This window comes from Ceratotherium simum, chromosome 16, assembly GCF_057802395.1.
Source record: "Ceratotherium simum simum isolate JZ-2026a chromosome 16, ASM5780239v1, whole genome shotgun sequence".
In the NCBI taxonomy this organism is placed as follows: domain Eukaryota; kingdom Metazoa; phylum Chordata; class Mammalia; order Perissodactyla; family Rhinocerotidae; genus Ceratotherium; species Ceratotherium simum.
In genome coordinates, this window is record NC_141915.1 from 51,558,740 (window position 1) to 51,581,571 (window position 22,832).

General features: G+C 38.2%; 1 protein-coding gene across 1 annotated transcript in view; it reads left to right on the plus strand.

The window, feature by feature from the left end:
* The first annotated feature begins 13,250 nt into the window (after positions 1 to 13,250).
* Positions 13,251 to 22,832, plus strand: part of KCNJ16 (potassium inwardly rectifying channel subfamily J member 16) — a 52,345-nt gene continuing 42,763 nt past the window's right edge. The window contains exon 1 of the mRNA XM_087441491.1: positions 13,251 to 13,346. The gene's annotated coding sequence lies outside the window, so the exon portion shown is untranslated. The remainder of the gene's footprint in view (positions 13,347 to 22,832) is intronic.

A 22,832-nucleotide genomic window follows, 5' to 3' on the forward strand; every position in this document is an offset into this window, starting at 1 on the left:
TAATAGCCATTCTAACAAGTGTGAGGTGATTTCTTATTGTGGTTTTGATTTTCACTTCCCTAATAATTGGTGATGTTGAACATTTTTTCATATGCCTGTTGACCATCTATGTATCTTCCATGGAAAAATGTCTGTTCATATCCTCTGCCCATTTTTTAATTGGGTTGTTTGTTTTTTTGTCATTGAGTTGTATGAGTTCTTTATATATTTTAGATGTTAACGCCTTATTGGATATATGATTTGCAAATATCTTCTCCTATTCAGTAGGTTGCCTTTTCATTTTGATGTTGGTTTCCTTCGCCGTGCAGAGGCTTTTTAGTTTGATGTAGTCCCATTTGTTTACTTTTGCTTTGTTTCCCTTGCCTTTGGAGTCAGATCCACAAAGATATCACTAAGATCAATGTCAAGGAGCTTACTGCCTATATTTTCTTCTAGGAATTTTATGGTTTCAGATCTTACATTCAAGTGTTAAATCCATTTTGAGTTAATTTTTGTGTATAGCATAAGGTGGTGGTCTTTATTCTTTTGCAAATGGATGTACAGTTTTCCCAACACCATTTATTGACTATACTGTCCTTTTGCCATTGTATGTTCTTGGCTCCTTTGTTGCAAATTAATTGCCCATTAATGTGGGGGTTTATTTCTGGGCTCTCAACTCTGTTCCATTGATCTGTGTATCTGTTTTTATGCCAATACTGTACTGTTCTGATTACTATAGCTTTGCAGTATAGTTTGAAATCAGGGAGCGTGATAGCTCCATCTTTGTTCTTCTTTCTTAAGATCACTTTGGCTATTTGGGATCTTTTGTGGTTCCATACAAATTTTAGAATTATTTGTTCTAGTTCTGTGAAAAATGCCATTGCAATTTTGATAGGGATTGCATTGAATCTGTAGATTGCTTTGGGTAGTATGGACATTTTAACAATATTAATTCTTCCAGTCCATCAGCATGGAATAGCTTTCCATTTATTTGTGTCTTCTTCAATTTTTTTCATCAGCGTCTTACAGTTTTTAGTGTACAGGTCTTTCACCTCCTTGGTTAAATTTATTCCTAGGTATTTTATTATTTTCAATGCAATTACAAATGAGATTGTTTTCTTAATTTCTTTTTCTGATTGTTATTAGTCTATAGAAATGCCACAGATTTCTGTGTATTGATTTTGTTTCCTGCTATTTTACTTAATTAGTTTATTACTTCTAAGAGTTTGCTGATGAAATTTTTGAGAATTATGCCCCTAACTCTATTTTTCATGTAAGTCCTAAGTTTCTTTTTGTTTTGTTGTGTGAATCATTCATAGTATGATGATTTTTAAGAACACATATATCATGTTATAGCATAACTATTACACTACAGAGGAGAACCCATGGGTGATGGGAATGTGAGGCACTAAACATTTCAACATGCCAGGACTCTGTACCCTGTAGGTGCTATTTCCTGCAAAATAGGATCTGTACACTACCCTCGCTACATTAGCAAGGAAATCTAAACACGTTGCTTTGTCTTCATTTTCAAATTTGTCCTCTGGTCATTTTATTCCTAATGCCCCCATGGCTTTATTTACCTAGGATGAACCTAACCAGTTGGCAGTGCTCCATATTCTGAGATGGCATTTCCAAAGACCGAATGGACCATTTTCTTGTCTTTTCAAAAAGAGCCACACAGGAAGGAAAACAAGAAATTCAACTTTTAAGCTGGGCTATTCATGGCCTTTGCTAAATCCTGGCAAAGCATCTGGTTTTTCATTACGATTCATCTCACTGATTTCCTAATAGAATGAACTGGCCTTTTCATTAAGGCCGTAGGAAAGCGAAGTTGGGTTACCCAAGTCATTAAGTGTTGTTATCTGATGAGTGAAAAATGGACTACTTTTCAATACGCATTTGGGGAGCCCTCTGTTTTCTTTCACTGGATTCTATTTTGTGAAAATTGGTTCAAAGGGAAGGAGAAGATCAATCTTGCATATTCTGTCCTGCTAGAACAAAGTATGCCTTTCTGCTCTGTGGGCAGGCGAAGAAAAATAGATAGGATCAGTAATGAGAAATGTAGTGCTAACATTCCTATTTTCCACTTTCAAGAGAGCCCAACCATCTCACTCTCTCAAGAATATTCTATTCCTATAACCAACAGGAGTGTTATTTCATTACTTTCTTAGCTTATCAATTAAAGCAGGCACACACATGTGCACACACATGCACACACAGTGACATTTCTTTCTTCTACCAACCCCCACTCCATGGAGAGATCAATTTGCGTAAGAGGGGAGAATGGATTCATTTAAACCCCATTCTAAATTCACTGTTAGGAATATAATGATCTCTAACACTGAACCTATTAAAATACTTTGTGGATAAACAACATAATTACATCTTTGCTTTAATTTGAGCTAAATTTACATGGAAAAAAACTCCTTGTGATTTATAAATTATTGAAGTGAATACACTATATTTACTTATTTGAGATAATATTTAACAATCTTTGAAGGTATTATTTTATCTTATGAAGGTACTATTTTATGTTACCTTGTAGTTTTAGCTTATAACATGGACTGAATTTTTGCATATCCAATTCATTATTTTATTAATTTTTAAAGAAGAAAAATAGTAGTGAATTAGGATTGGAATGAGCTAGTATACAGCCTATCAAATATAATGTTCAAACATCTTTTTAATTAATTAATTAATTTTTTTGTGAGGAGATCAGCCCTGTGCTAACATCTGCCAATCCTCCTCTTTTTTTGCTGAGGAAGACTGGCCCTGAGCTAACATCTATGCCCATCTTCGTCTACTTTATATGGGATGCCGCCACAGCACAGCTTGCCAAGCAGTGCGCCGGTGCGCACCCAGGACCCCAACCGCGAACCTCGGGCCGCTGCACCAGAGCATGCGCACTTAACCGCTTGCACCACCGGGCCGGCCCCTAAACGTCTTTATTAGAAACAAACAATCCATCATCCAGGTATTTTGTTTACATAGGACTAAATATTCAGGTATTTGGTAACGTGTGTGCATGTGAGTGTGTGTGAGAGAGAGAGAGAAAGAGAAAGTAGATATTAGTACTTAGCAATCTGATTTTGAAATGCATAGTTCAAGATAAGAGAAATTGTGAACACAAAATAAACTTTCTAGAATAATTGTACGCAGAGATTTTGTCTCCACAGTTGTGCTAAGCTTTGGCTCCTTCGTTCTTTGCCCTTATGTATAAATCAGAGCAATAGTTGAAATGTGAAGTATGTTGCCTTCTAAGCTGGATTGTGGTTTCCAAGATATTGAAACAATTGGGCATTATAAACATAGTCTGTCAATTTATTGCAGGAAAAAAATTTTAAGGTGTATTTTATCTTCAAATAGCACTATATAAATCCGTAACCAAATGCAAGGTTTCTGAGCCTGTGAAATCTCACAGCAACTACTTCCGTTTCAGCCTTAACTAGATCTATATTTTATACAGTGCAGTATTAGCAACCTATAAATGTGACAGTGATAATAAAAGATGTACAACAATGTATAGAAATCTTCCATTTTGAAGACTAATAATTGTTGGGAACATTTACATATGAGCAATAGCAAATAACTTTTAAGATTATAAGACTATATAAGTGTGACTATAACTTTTGATGTCAAATAGACTGTGTCTACACGAATCTAACCCAACCACTTATGCTAAAACTTCAAATGGCTATTTTGAGTGAAAAAAAATTAAATTGATCAATTAAATTGATCAAAATTTAATTGATTAAATTTTAAAAAATTAAATTAATCAATTAATTTAATTTATTAAATTAAAAAGCAGTCCTTTTGCTTTGATACAAACACATGATCTCTCTTTTTTTTTTTTTTTGTGAGGAAGATCAGCCCTGAGCTAACATCCATGCTAATCCTCCTCTTTTTGCCAAGGAAGACCGGCTCTGAGCTAACACTATTGCCAATCCTCCTTTTTTTCCCCCAAAGCCCCAGTAGATAGTTGTATGTCATAGTTGCACATCCTTCCAGTTGCTGTATGTGGGACGCCGCCTCAGCATGGCAGGAGAAGCAGTGCGTCAGTGCGCGCCTGGGATCCGAACCCAGGCCGCCCGTAGTGGAGCGCGCGCACTTAACCGCTAAGCCACGGGGCCGGCCCGATACAAACACATGATCTCTTATTGATTCATTCATTTATTCATTCAATAATTAAATACGTGTTTATTGAGCCCATAATATGCCCATACATATTATGGGCCAGGTGCTGTGTTAGGCATTGAGTATGAAGTGTAGAACAAAAAAAAAGACATAATCCCTGTTCTTATTTATGTAGCTTCATTTCATTATAATATGAACAGATGGAACAATAAAATTATATACCTAGAAGAGACAATAGAATCATCCAGTTTTTTTTTTTTTTGCATACTAGAAAACTAAGATCCAAAGAAATAAAGTGTTTTGACAAGGGTCATGTCTCTGGTTAGTTGTCAGTCAGGAAGTAGAGTTCAATTTCCTGACTTATTCTCCAATGATGTTGCCTCTATAATTGACTGCTTATACTTAGTTGATGCCGTTGAAAAATATTCTTCTCATTAAGAAGTGAAGAGTCTTGGGTTTGGCCCAGTGGTGTAGTGGTTAAGTTCACATGCTACGCTTCGGAGGCCTGGGGTTCACAGGTTCCGCTCCCGGGGGGAGACCTACCCACCGCTCATCAAGGCATGCTGTGGTGGAGTCCCACATGCGAAAAAAAAGGAAGATTGGCACAGATGTTAGCTCAGGGCCAATCTTCCTCACCAAAAAAATAAAATAAAAAAAGTGAAGAATCTTCAGAAACATCCCACCCAAATACTCAGATAATGAAAACTCAGAATTATCTTTGACTTTTTCTCCCCTATTGCTTAGTTTTATCAGCTGCTAAAAAACATAAAGACATCTTATTCCATTTACATCTGCCTAATTCTTCCTCTACCCACTAACTTCAACATTCATTAATAACTTACTCCTTCTAACGTATTCCTCCCTCCCCCCGATCCCCTTTTTGTTTTACCCCTCCACCCCGACTGTCTTTATCCACTCAAATTTGTGCTCCATAGGGACAGATTCACATTTCTGAGCCTGGCCTTCAGTGGCTCTCCATTGTCTACCAAATCAAGTACAACATTCTCATCTGATAATGAAGTTCTTCCAGGATCTGACCCCAATCACTTTTTTTGTCTTTGATTCATCACAGGTCCCCCAAACCACAGTCAGCCAGCAACATCATTGTGTCCCCAATAATTTCTCTGTTCTGACTTTGTGCTTTTCTTTAGGCTCAGAATACATTCATAACCTTCTCTACCTCTCGAAAGTTCATTGGCTCATTGTGAAACCACCACTTGTGTGAAACTTTTGCAGATCTCCACCAGTAGGTGGAATTGTCTTTGCTTCGATCCCAGAACAATTGGTCTATGCTTCTTTTAAGCAATCACACTATCTAAAATCCAGTAGTTCTGTAGTTATTGTTGTTTTTGATACTTATTGTATTGTCTTCCCAGACTAACAACTCCCCAAGGGCAGGCAGAGGCCCACATCTTATTCAAGTTTTAACTGTGTGTTTCCCACATCTCCTGGCACATGACAGGTGCTCAGGCAATATGCGTGAAATCAAATTCCGAAACAATGTGTAAATATTTGGGCCTAAATTTTATTCTAAAAGATGAGGATCCTTTCCTGCCTCCTTCCTTCCACCCTGTCCTCTTTCCTCCTCCCTCCATCCTTCCCTGCCTTTCTATCTCTTCTAGAAAAATGCATGAATTCTAATTCTGTATCTGCTTTACTATATAACAGGTGTAAGAGTCAGTGAAAAAATTCAAGGAGTTGCCGCAATTTAGTGGTGTTCATTTTTTGCTACGAGAGTGATCTGAAAGTCCTAGGAAATTGAGTTGATTTAAACAAGTAAATAAATAGAGTAGGCAGAGAGTGGACTTTATTACAGGAAGAGGGTATATAATGTGGAACAGGGATGAGCTGCAGTCAGGGTCTGAAAGGACCTGGCAGAAGGAGATGGCAGTGGTCTGCACAGCAGGTCTGTCATAAAATCTTGAGCTCACGTAGGGACACTATGGAGCTGTGAGTACTTGAGGCAGGGTGCGGAGTTCTTAAAAAATAGAAATCATTCTAAGTTGGGCAAACACCTTAAACACATAGTAAATAATCTTACAAAATATTACACCAAGAAGTAAATTTACTTTATATATTTTCTTTACATTGAGCTTTAAATCTGTAAAAAAGACACATAATCTAAACTTCAGATTTTGAGATTTTCGTTATAATTTGGTTGTTTTTAGCTTCTTCATTAGCTGATATTCTTTGGAACTAGAGATGCAAAAATTGATCTGTAGTTACCATAATTTGAAATGATTTTTCTTTCATGTTGGGGCTGATGAAATTCAGTCTGGGGCTGCTTGTTGATATCTCATTTTTTTTTTTTTTTTTTGTGAGGAAGGTCAGCCCTGAGCTAACATCCATGCCAATCCTCCTCTTTTTGTTGAGGAAGACTGGCCCTGGGCTAACATCTGTGCCCATCCTCCTCCACTTTATACGGCCTGATAAGTGGTGCATCGGTGCGTGCCCAGGATCCGAACCCCAGCAGTGGAGCGCGTGCACTTAACCACTATGCCACGGGGCCGGCCCCTGCTTGTTGATATCTAATCAAGACAATATATTTGTTAAACCAAGGAAAGATTTGTTCGGTTGATAATTAGGCAAAAACAACTGGTTAAGAGCTCTGCTTTTGCGGCCAGACTGCCTGGGTTCATATCCAGGAGCCATTATTTGTTAGATGGGGGGATTTGAGCAGACAATATAAGATGCCTGTGCCTGCCTCAGTTTCCACATTAGTTAAATGAGAAAAATAAATGAGATAATACGTGAAAAGTGTCTAAAACAGTGCCTGCTACTAGTTTACACTCAATAAATGTTTCTTGTTGCTTTCATTCAGATCCTAATTATTATTGCCAAAGTAAAAATATGCTGTTGGAAAGTCTCAGAAAAAGTCTACTTCAGTTTGAGGGCAATGCTTTTAGTTACTTATACTGGATTTAACATATTACAGTAGATATCTTAATGAACTTGTTTCATTTGAAATGACATCAGCTTACATAGATACATTTTGTTCACATTTGTACAAATCATCAGCTTTAGGAAACCATAATTTCATCATTAAAAAAAATCATTCATTGCCCCGGCCCAGTGACGCAAGCAGTTGGGTGCGCCCTCTCCACTGCGTTGGCCCAGGGTTTGCAGGTTCGGATCCCGGGCGTGCACCGACGCACCGCTTATTAAGCCATGCTGTGGCGGCATCCCATATAAAGTAGAGGAAGATGGGCACGGATGTTAGCCCAGGGCCAGTCTTCCTCAAGAAAAAGGGGGAGGATTGACATGGCATGTTAGCTCAGGGCTAGTCCCCCTCCCCCCCCCAAAAAAAATCATTTATTGAACTATTGTGCACTATCTTATGAAAATTCTAAACTGGATTGCTCCTTGAGGAAACAAATTCAAGTTGACTATTTTTTCCTTTTTCCTCTGTTTGTTATCATATATACTCTGGAAGACTTGGAACATAGTGAAAAACACAGAGCCCTTTAGTATTTAAACAGAAAGGAAAGGAAGAAATGAAGGAAAGGAGGGAGAGAAGGAGGAAGGGAGAAAGGGAGAGAGGGAGGAGGGCGAGGGGGAAAGAGGAATAAGGAAGGAAGGAAAGAAGAGAGGAAGGCAGTTTGGCAGGCAAAAGATAGTTAAGCAGAGACTTATTTTAAGAGTCAAAACTGTAGTTCTCAATACAATATGAGGCATTTCGATTTGTGGTTTGAGGGACTAGCTGTGTGAACTTTATCTTTACAAAAGGAAAAATCCCTTTTGCATAAGCAAAGTCATCACATTTCAGTTATATTCCCTTTGGAGACTCAAAAGTTCTCAAGTTCTCCCTCCTGCAAATACGAACAACAGCCCAGTCAGATTTCACATCAGCATAGGAGAAGTTAAAGAACACGTGACTCTGGTAGACAAAACAAGAAGATATACAGACTCACTGGAAATGTCTAGATTTTGAAAAGTACCTGATGTGGAAAAAAATTAAAAGGGACATAGGAATGGAAAATTCCTTTGCTGGCTTCCTGTTCTCCTTCCTGCTAAGGTGGGATTAGTTACCAGCTGTCAAAAGAAATATCACTTTTAATTCTTATTTTGGGGAAAGGAAAGCATTAGAAAAAAAATGTCCTGGAAGAGAGTGAAGCAACAAGGACCTTCCTTTTTACAACTCATTCCTGCAGTTTGCAAGAGAACAGGGACAAAGGAGAGGAGGAAAGAATTATGCCTCCATATGAAAGTTGAAGAATTGAGGAAATTATGCAGGTAAAATAATCTCCCTCAAATATTTCCTAGTGAAGTAACCTATGTGATAATGAATTTACTTAGGGGTTTGAGGCGACATAGACAGAACTAATAAAAGCAAAATAGTCTTTAAAATGAGGGTGTCTTTTGAAACCCAATCAGCCAACTTTGATGCAATTCTCATTCCCATGGAAGGCATGCTTCCTTGAGGGGAGTGACAGCTTTTCAATTTGCAAGTACTTCTTGCGGAGGAATAGGATTTATCTAATGTTTGGGCACACCTTCAAATGTTGCCACACATCTGTGGCATGATTGACAGTTTATAAGGCTCTCTCAGGCATGTTTTCAGCTACCCTACAATGTAATGTAAATACTATCAGTAAATGTGGGCATGACTGGGGAAGACTAGACAGCTGGCACGCATGCTCCAAAACATCTGCTTGACTTCCATCTCCGGGATGTTGGGAATTCCATGGTTAGTAAACGCATCCTTTTGCACTGAGACAAGAGCTCCTTGACAAAGGTTAAAAAGCAAGATTCAAAATTGTAAATATAATTAAATTTCAATTTTACCTTAAAACAATGGATAAAAAGACTGGAAATAATTTTGCCTTAGGAAATTGAGGTTTGTGATTATTTTTTGTTGCCTCTTTTTACACTTATTCGTCTCACCTATAAGAAACAGATACAACTTTAACATCTGAGAGAGATTTTTAAAGGTATTCTTCCCACTTTTTCCCTGTGGAAAAGATAATGCAGCTTTTAACCTGTTAGCATGATTCAACAGTATCAAGATCTTTCAAATGATGATACAGTCAATTTTACCATTTTTATGTAAATCATTTGTTGGAATATTGTGCATCATCTTATGAAAATGCTGAAGGAAGCTCCCTTGAGGAAACAAATTCAAGTTGGCTGTTTTTTTTCCTTTTTCCTCTGCCCCTGATCATGTATATCTGCAAGGGCTTGAAACACAGTCAATCACACAATCCTTCAAATGGAAATGAGACACAATGAAGGAAAATCTGGGGAGCTGGGAAGATGAAGAGATAGAAAACCCTGCACAACCTAGTAATTATGATGTTGGGGAGGATTTGGGCAGCAAGAGGGTCTTGGGATTCAGTAGAGGGGGGAGTTGGACAAAGAATGACAGAGAAGCTCATTAAGACAGTAACTGAAGAAAAGAGTTCAGCATAGTAAAGAAATTAAGTATTTTGGCTCCCAAATAGGGTATGCTTGCTTAGTTAAGAAAAGCATTCATTCCTTAGCATCTACCGTGTTACAGCTTTCTGCTAGACACTTTGTTAGATTCAAAGATATGGATATGTCCAGTCAATCCTTACCAAAGTAGGATTTGAAACTTGGTGAAGGAAATGAAACATGCAACAAAGAACCATAATATATACATTGAAAGGGATAGTGCCTTAAAAAAGTTTATTCTTTTTTCAAAAAACTATGAATTGATGTTTATAGTAGGTAGGGAAGGAGTTAGTAAAAAGAACTTTGAAGGAAAGTAGGATTTTTTTTAAGATTTTATTTTTTCAGAGTTTTAGCTTTACAATTATATCGAGGGAAGGTACAAAGATTTCCCATATACCCACTGCTCCCATATATGCCTAGCCTCCTCCATTACCAACATCAGCACCAGAATGGTACATTTTTTTACCAAGGATGAACCTACATTGATACATTGTAATCACCTGAAGTCCATAGTTTACTTGAGAGTTCACTTTTGGTGTGGTACATTCAAAGGTTTTGGACAAATGTGTAACGATGTGTATCCATCATTATAATATCACACAGAGTATTTTCACTGCTCTAAAAATCCTTTGTACTCTGCCTATTCATCTCTCCCTCCCTCTGCCTCCCCCTCCACCAACCCTTGATCTTTTTACTGTCTCCATAGTTTGACCTTTTCCAGAAGGTCATATAGTTGGAATCACATACTGTGTAGTCAATTCAGATTGGCTTCTTTCACTTTAGTAATATGCATTGAAGGTTTCTCCATGTCTTTTCATGGCTTGATAGTTCATTTCTTTTTAGTGCTGAATAATATTCTATTGTCTGCATGTACCACAGTTTATTCACCTACTGAAGGACATCTAGGTTCCTTCTAAGTTTTGGCAATTATGAATAAAGCTGTATAAACATCCGTGTGCGGGTTTTTGTGTGGACATAAGTTTTTAACTCTTTTGGGTAAAGACCAAGGAGCATGATTGCTGGATCATATGTAGAAAGACAGAATTTTAAACTACAGAAATTCAGTTGACTTGGAGTTAACCTGTGTTAATCATTAGTCAGAAAAGAGGAACACTGTCTTTGGAGAAGAGTCAATTGCATGTTTTAGCTAGCTCAAGGATTGGCAAACATTTTTCTATAGAGGGCCAGATACTAAATATTTTAGGCTTTGAAGCCATATGGTCTCCATGAGACTCTGAGGGTCACTGAACTCTGCTGTTGCAGGGTCAAAGCAGCCATGGACAATATGTAAACGAGTGGCTGTGTTTCAATAAAACTATTTATGGACACTGAGATTTGAATTTCATATAATTTTCACATCACAAAATATTATTATTCTTTTAATTTTTTCCCCACCATTTAAAAACGTAAAAAAGAGGCTTAAAAAAACAAGAGTCAGGCAGAACAAATAAAAACAATTTGCCAAGGACAGAGCTAGAGTAGTGATTCCTCAATTTTATATAATAGGAAGCCCCTCTGTATAGTCTAACTTCTTTCTAGACCATTGTTAAAATCATTGAATAGCAATGAAGTACAGATTATTGAAAAACAGCATTATTTATGTCTTAAAGTTTTTACATTCACTTAATGAATTCTTTCACCATCTTGTAAGCTGACACTTCTTGAAACAAACATGCGCCTTCAATTTGCCTCAGTTTCTCTCTGTGTTGCAGAGAGGATTCCAGCTCACCAAAGCTGAACTTCAAGAAAGTTAATTTTCAGTTAAGGTAGATTTAGGAGGCATAGACACGCAGCAGAAAAGCCAATCCAGATAATCGTTTTTATTTGGCTTTAGAAAGTGTTTTTCTACTTACATGTGAGTATGGGTGTGTCTGATGTTCTGGGAATTTACTTCAAACAAAGGAATGAAGCCACGCTGTGATGATCTGACTCAGTTGGAGTTGGGAAGCCATCCAATTTCCCCATCTTGCCTCCTGTCCTGCTCTTCTCTATGGTATTTTTTATGCTGTGTTTAGATGTCTCCTCTTCTCAGATCAATCCAAATACTCAACAAAGCCACCTTTCCTGAAATTGTCCTTGCAGAGCAGAGGGAGTTATGTGTATCGTTGTGGTTGTGTTCTTTTGAAAGTCCTTTCAGATAAAACACTACTCACGGGAGCTCAGCTTTCAGACAAGCCAGTAATTGAGCACAGTAATTGATAATACTCATTAAACAACCAAGTCAGGCTTATTATGGATAAGCCACGATGAAAGTTGCCTCGATTAATATGGAAATGTAGACATTCCTTAAGTCTTCAAATTTCTTGGCAGAAAAGTTAACCTCTGGGTTCACTGCTTCCCTGATATTTATGGATGATTGAAAAAGATAGGTCCCTTGGGGGGTTCAAACTGTTTTACCTGTTACTGTGTAACAGATTGCAAATTATGTGCTCCTATCAGAATGTCAAAACCAGAGTGATAGCTAACAGGTTTGGAACATTAAGTATCTGCCTGAGGTCAGTGTTGTTGTTGTATTTATTATTATTATCATCCCCATTTTACAGATGAGCAAATTGGCGTGCAGAGAGGTTAAGCCCCTCCCAATGTCACAATGGCAATAAGTGAAGGCACCAACACTGAAATCCAAACTTGCTCGCTCAAGTGTTCATGCTTTTAAAATGGAAACAAAAACCAAACAACCCCCAAACAGCAACTATGGTCAGAACCTAGAAACGGCCCCCCTAAATTTGGAAAGTTAACCAAACCAGATGTGGCCTCCTAGACCCCCTGGTTACCAATGCTCTTTAGAGTAAGGAAAAATGCTAATTCCTTGTCAGCAGAATACTCCTTCTAAACTCTCCTGGATACAGCTCCCTCAGGTTCTGAAGAGTTTAGGATTGTTATTTCTTTAGTTCCTTGTGGCTGCCTTTCACATTTTCTGGACCTTTCTCTTGATTCTACCATTTTAAAGCCACCTCTTTGCTTATCATTCAATTTTCTGACTTCTTGTCAGCCAGCTTGATCACATGACCACTTTAACATTTCATTTAACCCCTTGGGACCAGTTACTGGGATAGAGGAACTATCAGACTCTACATTTTGGATCTGGACCACATCCTGTGTTTTATTTATCATCTCTGTCTTAAGATCTGATTCTTGGGATTAGAGGAGGGAGGACCCTCCAGCCTCAATCTCTCTCTTCCATTTATCAGGGCTTCAACTGTGGATGCCAGTTCTTCGGAACTGTGCTGCATAGGATTAGCCATCCTTAAAGGCATGTTGCATAAAGGGATGATGCGTGCTTAGCTATTTCCCGCTGTCTTATCTGTTTTCATCTGAATCTTCACCTGCTAAAACATAGGTAAAGAGTGCTGGTGAAAAGGGTTACTTTGCATTGCTCAGACAAAGTCTGAAAAGTGATATGGGCATTTCTGTAGACTACCTTCCAACATCCCTATTTGTAAATATTTGACTCACTTACTGGCATTGGTGAGCATATTTCTGGTCCAGGAAAATTCCTTCTTTGTACTCCTGAGGGAATGAAAACTTAGTCGGGGCATGCCTGAATGACCTTCACACTGTACCTCCTCCAGAGGTAGAGAGGCGGTGAGGTAACCTCAGTCTCAGCTGACCGGCTATCACCTGCTTTATAAGATGCCAAGGGCTACCTATGTAGATTCCCAGGGTGGAACCGGAGGAACAAACCAGTGTCAATGGTTAACCCAGATTCTTGGTGTCCGGAGCCTTTCTTCCTTTTATTATTAACTACAGAACATTTTTACCATTGCCCAGCTGTGAGCACCTAGCTCATAGATCCTCTATGGGGACAGTGAATAAAGGTAAGCATTGCTCTATTTTTGTTACTATACAAAGTCATTCAGCCTATATTTTGCTCATGTTGGCCTCTTTGTTTAGGGAGCAGCAATGCTCTGTGTCTAGCAATGTAAATATCAATGTTGAATTAAATGCAATTAAGATAATTTAATTTCCTATCCAAGTGCATTAAGTAGGAGTCAGTGTGTTATATTCTTTGAGTTCTTTTGAAGCTTTGGTCAAAAGTAGTTTCAAATCAGTTCTTACAGAGTTTATTAAACAGATCTTACATGCCACTATATATGTAGATATCTAAAAGTGACTTCATCATACTCCATGTTCAATATCAGATGGAGTATTCCACGATTTCTTTCAAAAGCAAATTTTTACATCTTGTATGTGTGTATTCATTTATGAATATACAGCTTCAATCATTGAAATATGCATTTATATATCCCCTAAAAAAACTTCAAGAAAAATAGGTTAATTTTTTCTGAGAATTGTATATAATGATATGAGAGAAAATTTAAAAATCAATTTTTCTAGACTGATCTTAACATAAATTAGAAGTAGAGAATTTCCTCCTGTTGTGTTCACCTTAATCTCTCTGAAGCATTTTTTCCTGTCCGAAAAATGTTAGAACTTCTGTCCTTGAGTATTTATTCAGGAAAGTGTGGACTTGTTGATCCTTGCTCTCTGGATACCATGAATTCTCTAACATATATAGTTGAATTATTTCCCTCGTTGGTGGATGTAGGTGGTAAACCAGCATTTTTCTATAAACCAGATGGATTTTGATCACATGCATTATACTCTTATATAGTCATATGAAGTGAAAGGTCTTTAGGAAAATAGGACTGGAGTATTTCTGCTGAGTGTTACCCTTATAGCTACAAGAGTCAGATCCTTAAGGAAAAAAAAAAAATTAATGTATCTTTGCCACTTTACTTTGGAAAATGTAGGCAAACCACTCTCTATGCCAGGTTTTAACCAATAAAGTGACATGAAGTGCCTAAACCACAGCTGTTTTGTAGAATACCATTTAAGGAGTTCCTGAAGTTAAGCCAAAAAGAGGTTTAAAAGCCCAGAGTTCAATCAATTCAAATCAGCAGAGAGAGAAAAAGAGGGAGGGAGAGAGAGACAGAGAGATAGAGACAGAAGAAGAGAAAGAGACAGACAGGAGAGAACTAGAGTAACTGATAGATGTAATTCCTGCTTAAGTCTATTTCTAGAACACGAGAATTGTGGTAAATCCAAGACGTTAGTCTCATACAAAACAAGACCATGACAACATTTATAACTGGGAGAAAAGACTGGAGTGGGAGGAGCACTCAATATGCTATTTTGATGCATTTTCCTAAATGAGTATATTTTGACTTTTAAGAGAACAAGAGTTTTCAAGGACATTAAAAAAATATATTTGTTCCATTATACATGTTAGTGGTGAGTCCAAGTTAAGACTTGGACATAAATTAGTTGAAAATTAGGAATTGGCTATTTGTGGAAAATGGTTGATGTATAGAGGATATTCGGAGTAAATGTTTGGTACCAAAACAACCATATTATTTAGTGGAACCTTTTATTTTTTGAATTTGTAAAACTCCCCATTTGAAGAAACTGTTCATCTTTTGTCCCCTATGAGTTCATCCTCAAGTATTCTATGTTACTTTTCTTGTTCTAGGATACTTCCTTGTTCTAGGAAAAGTGGCCTCAACTCTAACTTTAGGAATAGCGGATGGAAAATTTCATTATTTCAGGCATCACATAGACTATAAATATTTTGTGATAGGGTGGAGAAAAAAGCATTTTAGTGCTTACTATGTTCTGGATGCTTAAATACTATATTCGTCAGATCTTCATCTTAACTTTGAAAGAAGCTATTATATTCATTTTATAGATAAAGCTTAGATTTTCCACTTTCTGGCTGGGGAAGTCTTGGGAAAGCCATGTAACTTCTTCGAGTTTAAGAATCAAACTCGGTCTTGTCTGAATTCCAAAATGCATGTGCTTCCCATACCTGCACAACACCCTATCTTTTATTTTTTTTATTTTTTTATTTTTTGTGAGGAAGATCCGCCCTGAGCTAACATCTGCCAATCCTCCTCTTTTTGCTGAGGAAGACCAGCCCTGGGCTAACATCCATGCCCATCTTCCTCCACTTTATATGGGACGCCACCTCAGCATGGCTTGCCAAGCGGTGCGTCAGTGCGTGCCCAGGATCCGAACCGGCGAACCCCGGGCCGCCGCAGCAGAGCGCGCACACTTAACTGCTTGCGCCACCGGGCCAGCCCCAACACCATATCTTTTTAATACGATGATACTGAGAGTTATTAGACGTGACACAAAGGGCAAGGAGGAAATGCGCCCAAAAGATCTCTCACATGTGACCATTGTGTGTGGATGTGGCTGAGAATCCAGATGGGCCATCAATACCCTCTCCCTTGAACCTGTGATGCTTTCTCCATGAATGTTGGTTTCAACAAACCAATTGGGTGCCTATCATTGCTGGTAGCTCTATCACTCTACATGGCTGAAGTCTTAGCCCTCAAGAATGTACCCTGATTCTTTTTATAAATTGATGACTGACACTGTGCTTCTTTTCTAGGCATATACAATCATGTCACATTGATAAAAGCGGTTCTTTCACGGTGGAGGAAATTTTGTTATTTGTTTTTCCCACTAGTATCATTCTTTTTGAATAACGGGTAAGAAATAAGTTAATATTTTTAAGAGAGCAATGACTTACATTTTGTCTGCGAAAAAAGAAACTCGAGAATTCTGATTTTTTTTCCTTTTTTTGGCCACCATAGTCTCAAGTCTTTGACTGCTGTAAGACACTGACATCAAGATAATGGGTCATCTGGTCATTTCCCTGATTTGATTTGGTACTATTATTAGCAAGAAGATATTTTTCTTTAATTTATTCATTGATTGATCCTTTCAGCAAATATGTATTAAATGACAAAAAAGTCCTAAAGCCTGAGGATTGGGTGGGAGATTGTGTATTACAATGAAACCATTTTCTTTAGGAACTTAAGCCTGGAGGAGGAGGAAAAACAGATGATTTGTCATTGAGTACTATGATATTTCATGTATTCAACAAATATTTACTGATTGACTACTCTGTGCCAGGCATTGATTAGACATTAAGGATATACTGATGCAAAGAAAAAGACAAAATTCCTGCCTTCATGTATCTTACCTTTTAGTAGATGTTGGGGGAGACTATCAATAAGTAAAATAAATAGCTTGTCAATGGTGATAAGTAGTATGGAGGAAAACAAAAGGGAGAAGGAATTATGTGGCGGGTGGAGGAGGAGAGTACTGTGTTAGTTATCTATTGCCATGTAACAAGTTACCCCAAAACTGTGTCTTAGAACAACAAGCACTTGTTAGCTCACAGTTTTTGTGGGTCAGGAATCTAGGCTTATCTGGGTCCTCTGGATGAGGGTCTCTCATGTGCTGCAGTCAGAGCATCCACTGGGCCTGCAGTCATCTCAAGCCTCGCCTAGGGGAGGATTCTCCTCCAAGCTCAATCACATGGTAGTTGGCAGGATTTGGTTCCTTTGGGGCAGTTGGATGGAGGGACGTCAGTTCTCCACTAGTTATTGGCTAGAGTCCTCCTTCAGTTCCTTGACACATGGGCCTCTCCATAAAATAGGTCACAACGTGGCAGCTGGTTTCCATTAGAACAAGCAAGGAAGTAAGCAAGACAGAAGACAGAGTCTTTTTCTAACCCAATCTTGAACGAGACATTCCCCTCAGTATGGCCATGTTCTATTCGTTAGAAGTGAGTTATGTATTCCAGCCAACACACAGGGGGAGGGGATTCCACAAGAGCATGAACATCAGGATGCGGGATCATTGGGAGCCATCCTCAAAGCTGCCTACCACAGCCATAGAGGGCTTCACTAAGTAAGTGATATTGATCAAAGACCTGGAGGTGGTGAGGAAGTGAGCAATACGGATACCTTAGAGAAGAGCTGTTCAGGTAGATGGAACTCTGAGTGTACCTGGCATGTTCGAGAAACAGTAAGGAGACCAGTGTGGCTGAAGCAAAGTTGCGAGGGGAAGAATAGCAATAGATGAAGTCATGTAATGTGCCAGAATTTTTTCCAAGGTGGAGACGATTCTGCAAGCTAGACATGTCAGAGATGGTTTTTTGAGATGTTATAAAAGACCGGGGAAGGTGTAGATTTGAGCAGGCAGAGAGATAATGAGGAAGAGCATCATGGATGGCAGGCGGGTAATGTGGATGAACAAAATACAGAAGTGGGGATGAGGGCAAATGAAGACATGGCTTCTCTAGTTGACCAATGGAATAATGAAAAGATATCTTAATATCAAGACCGTGCTAAGGCTAATGACCTACTCACCAAATGAGAGTTCCTTGTAAGGAACACACAAATCTCATCAACACAGAAACCAGGCCCTATTTGGCTCATCCCAGATGTTGCCAGCAGACAGGCAACTACAAAGCAAAAGTAGAATTCTCAGGCAGTAAACAGTATTAGAAGTCTTTCTCCAAATGCCTCTCTCCTGATTAGAATGTGCTCTTCTCTCTGATTTTAGCGATTAATGACCAGCAAGTCATCCATCAGTCTTAGCATCTTCAAATGGTCCCTTTGTTGGTAACCATGGAATAGGGCTGTAAAAAAACAGTCCTTCTGAGATACATATTGTCTTATTCCATTCAGCCTGCTGTACCCAAAATACCGTAGACTGGGGGGCTTAAACAACAGACATTTATTTCTCATAGTTTTGGAAGCTGGACGTCCAAGATCAAGGTGTTAGTACATTTGGTGTCTGGTGAGACCCACTTCCTGGTTCACAGAGGCCTGTCTTCTCACTGTGTCCTCCCATGGCAGAAGCGGCAAGAGAGCTCCCTGGGGTCTCTTTTATAAGGGCCCTAATGCCATTCATGAGGGCTACAGTCTCATGACCTGATCACCTCCCAAAAGCCCCACCTCCTAATACCGTCACACTGGCGGTTAGGATTCTACATATGAATTTGGGGAGGACACAAACATTCAGTCCATAGCATCTGTTGAAAATAAACACAGAAGGTTGAAATAAACTCAGATAGGTGTACGGTTAAAGTTTCTAGGCCTGAGAGTTCAGCTTCGGGATAAAAATGGCTTCTCTACACTCAGAAATGCATTGCATTGAAAGATTCCTATGCGGGGATTCCTAAGCAGTTGCATCCTGCTTTCTTCACAGGCCAGCCTCAGCAGACTTGGAGGAGAATTCTTTTCATCATCATTCGTTAGGCCATATGTGCCCTAGCCTTGCAGTTATCTAAACATAAGGGGTAGATGACTTTATTTTTCTGATAGTTGCTCTTAAGAGAAAAAAATGGGATCAATTTTTTTTCCTCCTGTCACTCCAGGGTTTGTTTTCTACTCTAAAATCAAGGATTCAGATGCAAAACATATATAGCATTTTAAAGAGGCTTTCCACTTGTAAATACAACTTATTCTAGTTACCTTGTCTCCACATTCAGTCTCTCCCAAAAATAGACCTGAAACTGTCCACAGATGCAAAGGAAAATTGAAAAAAGTCAATCTTCTGAGTAAGAAACAGCCCCAAATTAGATTTATCCAACAATTCTACATAAAGAAGGTGATTTTTACCTTAAGTTCCAGAAATATCACCTCAATTACTAATTTTATTTTACTTATATGAGTATAGTATTAAGAATTCAAATGGTTACGTGGCCGGCCTTAGATTATATTCCATAAGATTTGTTCTTTTAACTTAAAAACAAACATTCAGTTATTCCTTCTTTTTTTAAAAAAAATAAAAACGTATGTTCTAGCGAACCTGACCAAAAACATATTTCATTATGGTGAATTTTAATTTTTCATTATATTCCATTTTAAATGCGAACCATGTTCCCATGCAGTCAATAACCATTTCTTAAGTTTGGATACAGAGATGACAAAGACCTGGTCCCTGCCCTCAGTGTGGCAGAAAAAAGCAGATCTACAAATAATTAAGGGAAATTCAACGCATAGTACCATGATAGCATAAGACATGATTAGCACACCAACCAACTGAACTCTTTGTCAGGAAAGCAGTAGGGCGATAGTCAAGTTTGAGGCGTGTTGGTGTTGTCTTGGGTGTGCTTTTGGAATTCAAAACTTTTAGACACTGAAATATTGTTTTTACTATGAACTCTTTTACAAGATTTTCTGTTGCCAGAAGCTCACTCTGACAGTTCTCTTATGATTATTGTCTTCTTTCCTCTATAGTTTGGTAACTATTAGTCAGGGTTCTCCAGAGAAACAGAACCAATGAGGTATATATAAAGAGACAGAGATTTATTCTAAGGAATAGTTCACATGACTGTGGGGCTGGCAAGTCTGAAATCTGTAGGGTAGACCAGCAGGCCAGAAATTAAGGTAAGAGTTGATATTACACTCTTGAGTCCAAAATTTGTAGGATAGGCCAGCAGGCAGGAAACTCAGGCAGAGTTTCTATGTTGCAGTCTTGAGGCAGAATTGCTTCTCCTTTGGGAGATCTCAGTCTTTGCTCTTAATACCTTCAACTGATTGGATGAAGCCACGCCACATTAGGGAGTGTCATCTGCTTTACTCAAAGTCTACAAATTGTAAATGTTAATCACATCTAACAAATATCTTCACAACAACATCCAAAATGGTGTCTGACCAAACAACTAGGCACCGTAGCTCGGCCAAGTTGATACATAACAATTAACCATCACAGTAACATAGGGCATTTTCACCCTGATTGTATTTTGCCATACAGTGATTAAACATTATAAGATTGAAGCTTCAGTTTCTGTAAAAGAAATTAAGAACTGTACTTTACTAGTTATATACATGTTAAATTCCATAAAATTTAGCATTTTTAGTGCTACAGCTTTTTATTAATGCAATTTGGTCAAAGAGAAAATGATTTCTTTTACTTGAGACAAAGAACAAATTATTTTAAAAGACTCCACAGTCCAGCCTTCTAATGGCATTGTCTCCTCTTCCATTAACTTCACTTTCTATGCCATATACTTCAGCTATTATATATTCTCTCCTATATTTTCGTGTAGTTTATTTTTCATGTGTATGAGTCCTGCCTCCAATAACTGTGTCCATAGTAGTAGCTTCCTGCCAGGAGCTATGAGAAGCCACAAGATAAATGTGGTGTACCTTTTAGAAGCATTCATTTAACTCAACAATTTGGATGGAGCATAGGAGGAATTAAATAATTTAACTGATAAGCAGTTTAAATCATTATTTTTGTAACACAGGTATTCTGATATATGCATATATAAGTATATAAGAATTTAAAACTAGCATATACTATACGTGCTATATATTGTAGTAATATATACTGTATATTGCATATATTGTAAAGAAAAATCATAAGACTGAAATATTTCGAGCTTGGGCCCACTGCTTTGTGTTATTGTCTCACATTCCCCAGGATTTGGGGTGGGAGTAAGGGTAATGTGCTCATTTCTCTTCTGTTTTTTTAGGTTTTTTCTAGTGGAAAATTTTGAGAAGCACTATTAAAGGATGATTTTTGTGAGACTAAATTCTTGGGTTAGGTTACTACTTGATTAGTTAGTTGGCTCTGCCTCAGAAAAATATCTACTCACTCACAAACATGGCCAATCTTTTCGCAACTATGTACTCTTCTCATCTCGTGTGAGACTGTTCCAAACAATGGGTAATTCAGGACATTCTGTCTCTACTTTGGGAAAATAATTCCAAGGTAACCTCACAAAACAAGGCACCTGGTGTAATGGCTGGACCACAAAAATTGTTCAATAGATCTCTGCTTCAAAGTTCTCCTATACAGAAGCCAGAACATTGAGTCTGCTGAACAAGAGCTTAATAGCTCTCACCAACTAGCACTTACCTGAAAGACATACTCAGCCACCCCTGATGAGCTATGAGGTTAACTGACCTTTCAGTATTCTCGTAATGTACTATTGAGTTCTATTTATAGATGGTCCAGTACAATCCTTCCCTAGACTTGCAACTAAAATTTGAGAAGGTGCCAGAACATTAGAGACTATGAGGTGTATGCCAGGACTGTCACATCAAGAAGCCTGCTCCTTTTGTATGTTTAGCTTGCCTTTTGTTTGGGTCAGAATTGAGTCAACTTGTGGGTGGTTAGATAACACTCAAGGAGAAAACGGTATGGCTAATTTGAGCAAATTATCTAAGACTTATGAGTTACACATATTTAAATTTAGGCTTTGTGGGAATAGAAGGTGGTTTCATTTCCTTGTGACTAAAATTTTATTTAACTGTATCAGATAACAATATTGAGCTGAAGATAAGATTACACCATTTGCATTAGGAGTTTAAAAGCTAAAGAAATGTTCAGAGAAATGAAACTGAACAAAGCAAAATCACAAACAAGCAGACTCCAAAAAAATCAAACAGAAGCAAAATATGCTGTGCGTTACTCACGGGAATCAAGAGCAGTGGGAATCAAATCAGGACAATGCTTCAATGCATCATATTGCAATAGGCAGAATATTTTTTGCATGCTTCTCCTGCACCATTATATCAACTCATGCCTGTTCTTTGCTGGTGTAAAGAGTAGACACCATTTCTCCAGGTGTGCGTGGAATTTGTGAACTGTTGGAGCAGCTTGTGCAACAGAAGCACAGGGGGTGAGACGGAGAAGTCCAAAATTGTGTCCTGTAAACGTTAGCTCTTCAGAGTCACCACGCTTCTTTTTGCGTGGCAAATACATGACTATTAATTATGCACAGAGTAATATCGTGATCATCACTATACCATTAGTACAGTTTTATGGACTTGGTTATTTTAGGCATCAAAATACTAGCATTCAGTAAACCCACTGCCAGTAAACAGAACGTTGTCATCTTTTACACTTTGGTTTCAGGAATTGGACAATGGCACCTCCTTTCTTCTAAGTAGGTGTACAATACTCATTCCATTGGGCACCAGGTATGTAAAGATAAATCCATCAGTTCCTCACTGTTGGAAAAGTCAAAGCCTAGCAAAGGAGAACGTGGGCAGAAAAACCAACTGTGCCTGGGGAATTGAGGGAAGCTTTACAGTGGAAATAATACTTGTGTTTTAGCTTGAAGAAAGAGAGATGTCTGCCTAATTTATAAAGAATTTAACATGTTTGGGAAAATGTGAGAAGTTCCATGTGACCGGCATGCTGGGTTCTTGGTGTGAGGATGGAGACAGAGTGGTAATAAATGAGGTAAAGGAGTAGGTATGACCTAGGTAGTGTCTTACATGGAAGGACGCTCATAGTGTTCACCCTTCTCCCCAGAATCACTCGGGACTATAGTTCTAAAACTGAGCTAGTTTCCCATTACCTGAGACTGATTCTGGAAAATGAGAAGGGTTTAATAGGAAACGTGGAGAGCAGAGAAGAGGTAAAAGAAGCAAATTGGTGATGTTTTCCTACTTTATAGAGGACTCTTTTGTTCTGATGCCAGGTAGGTTTTTCCAATAAATAAAACTATCTCTAACACAAAGAATCTGATAATTGCTTAT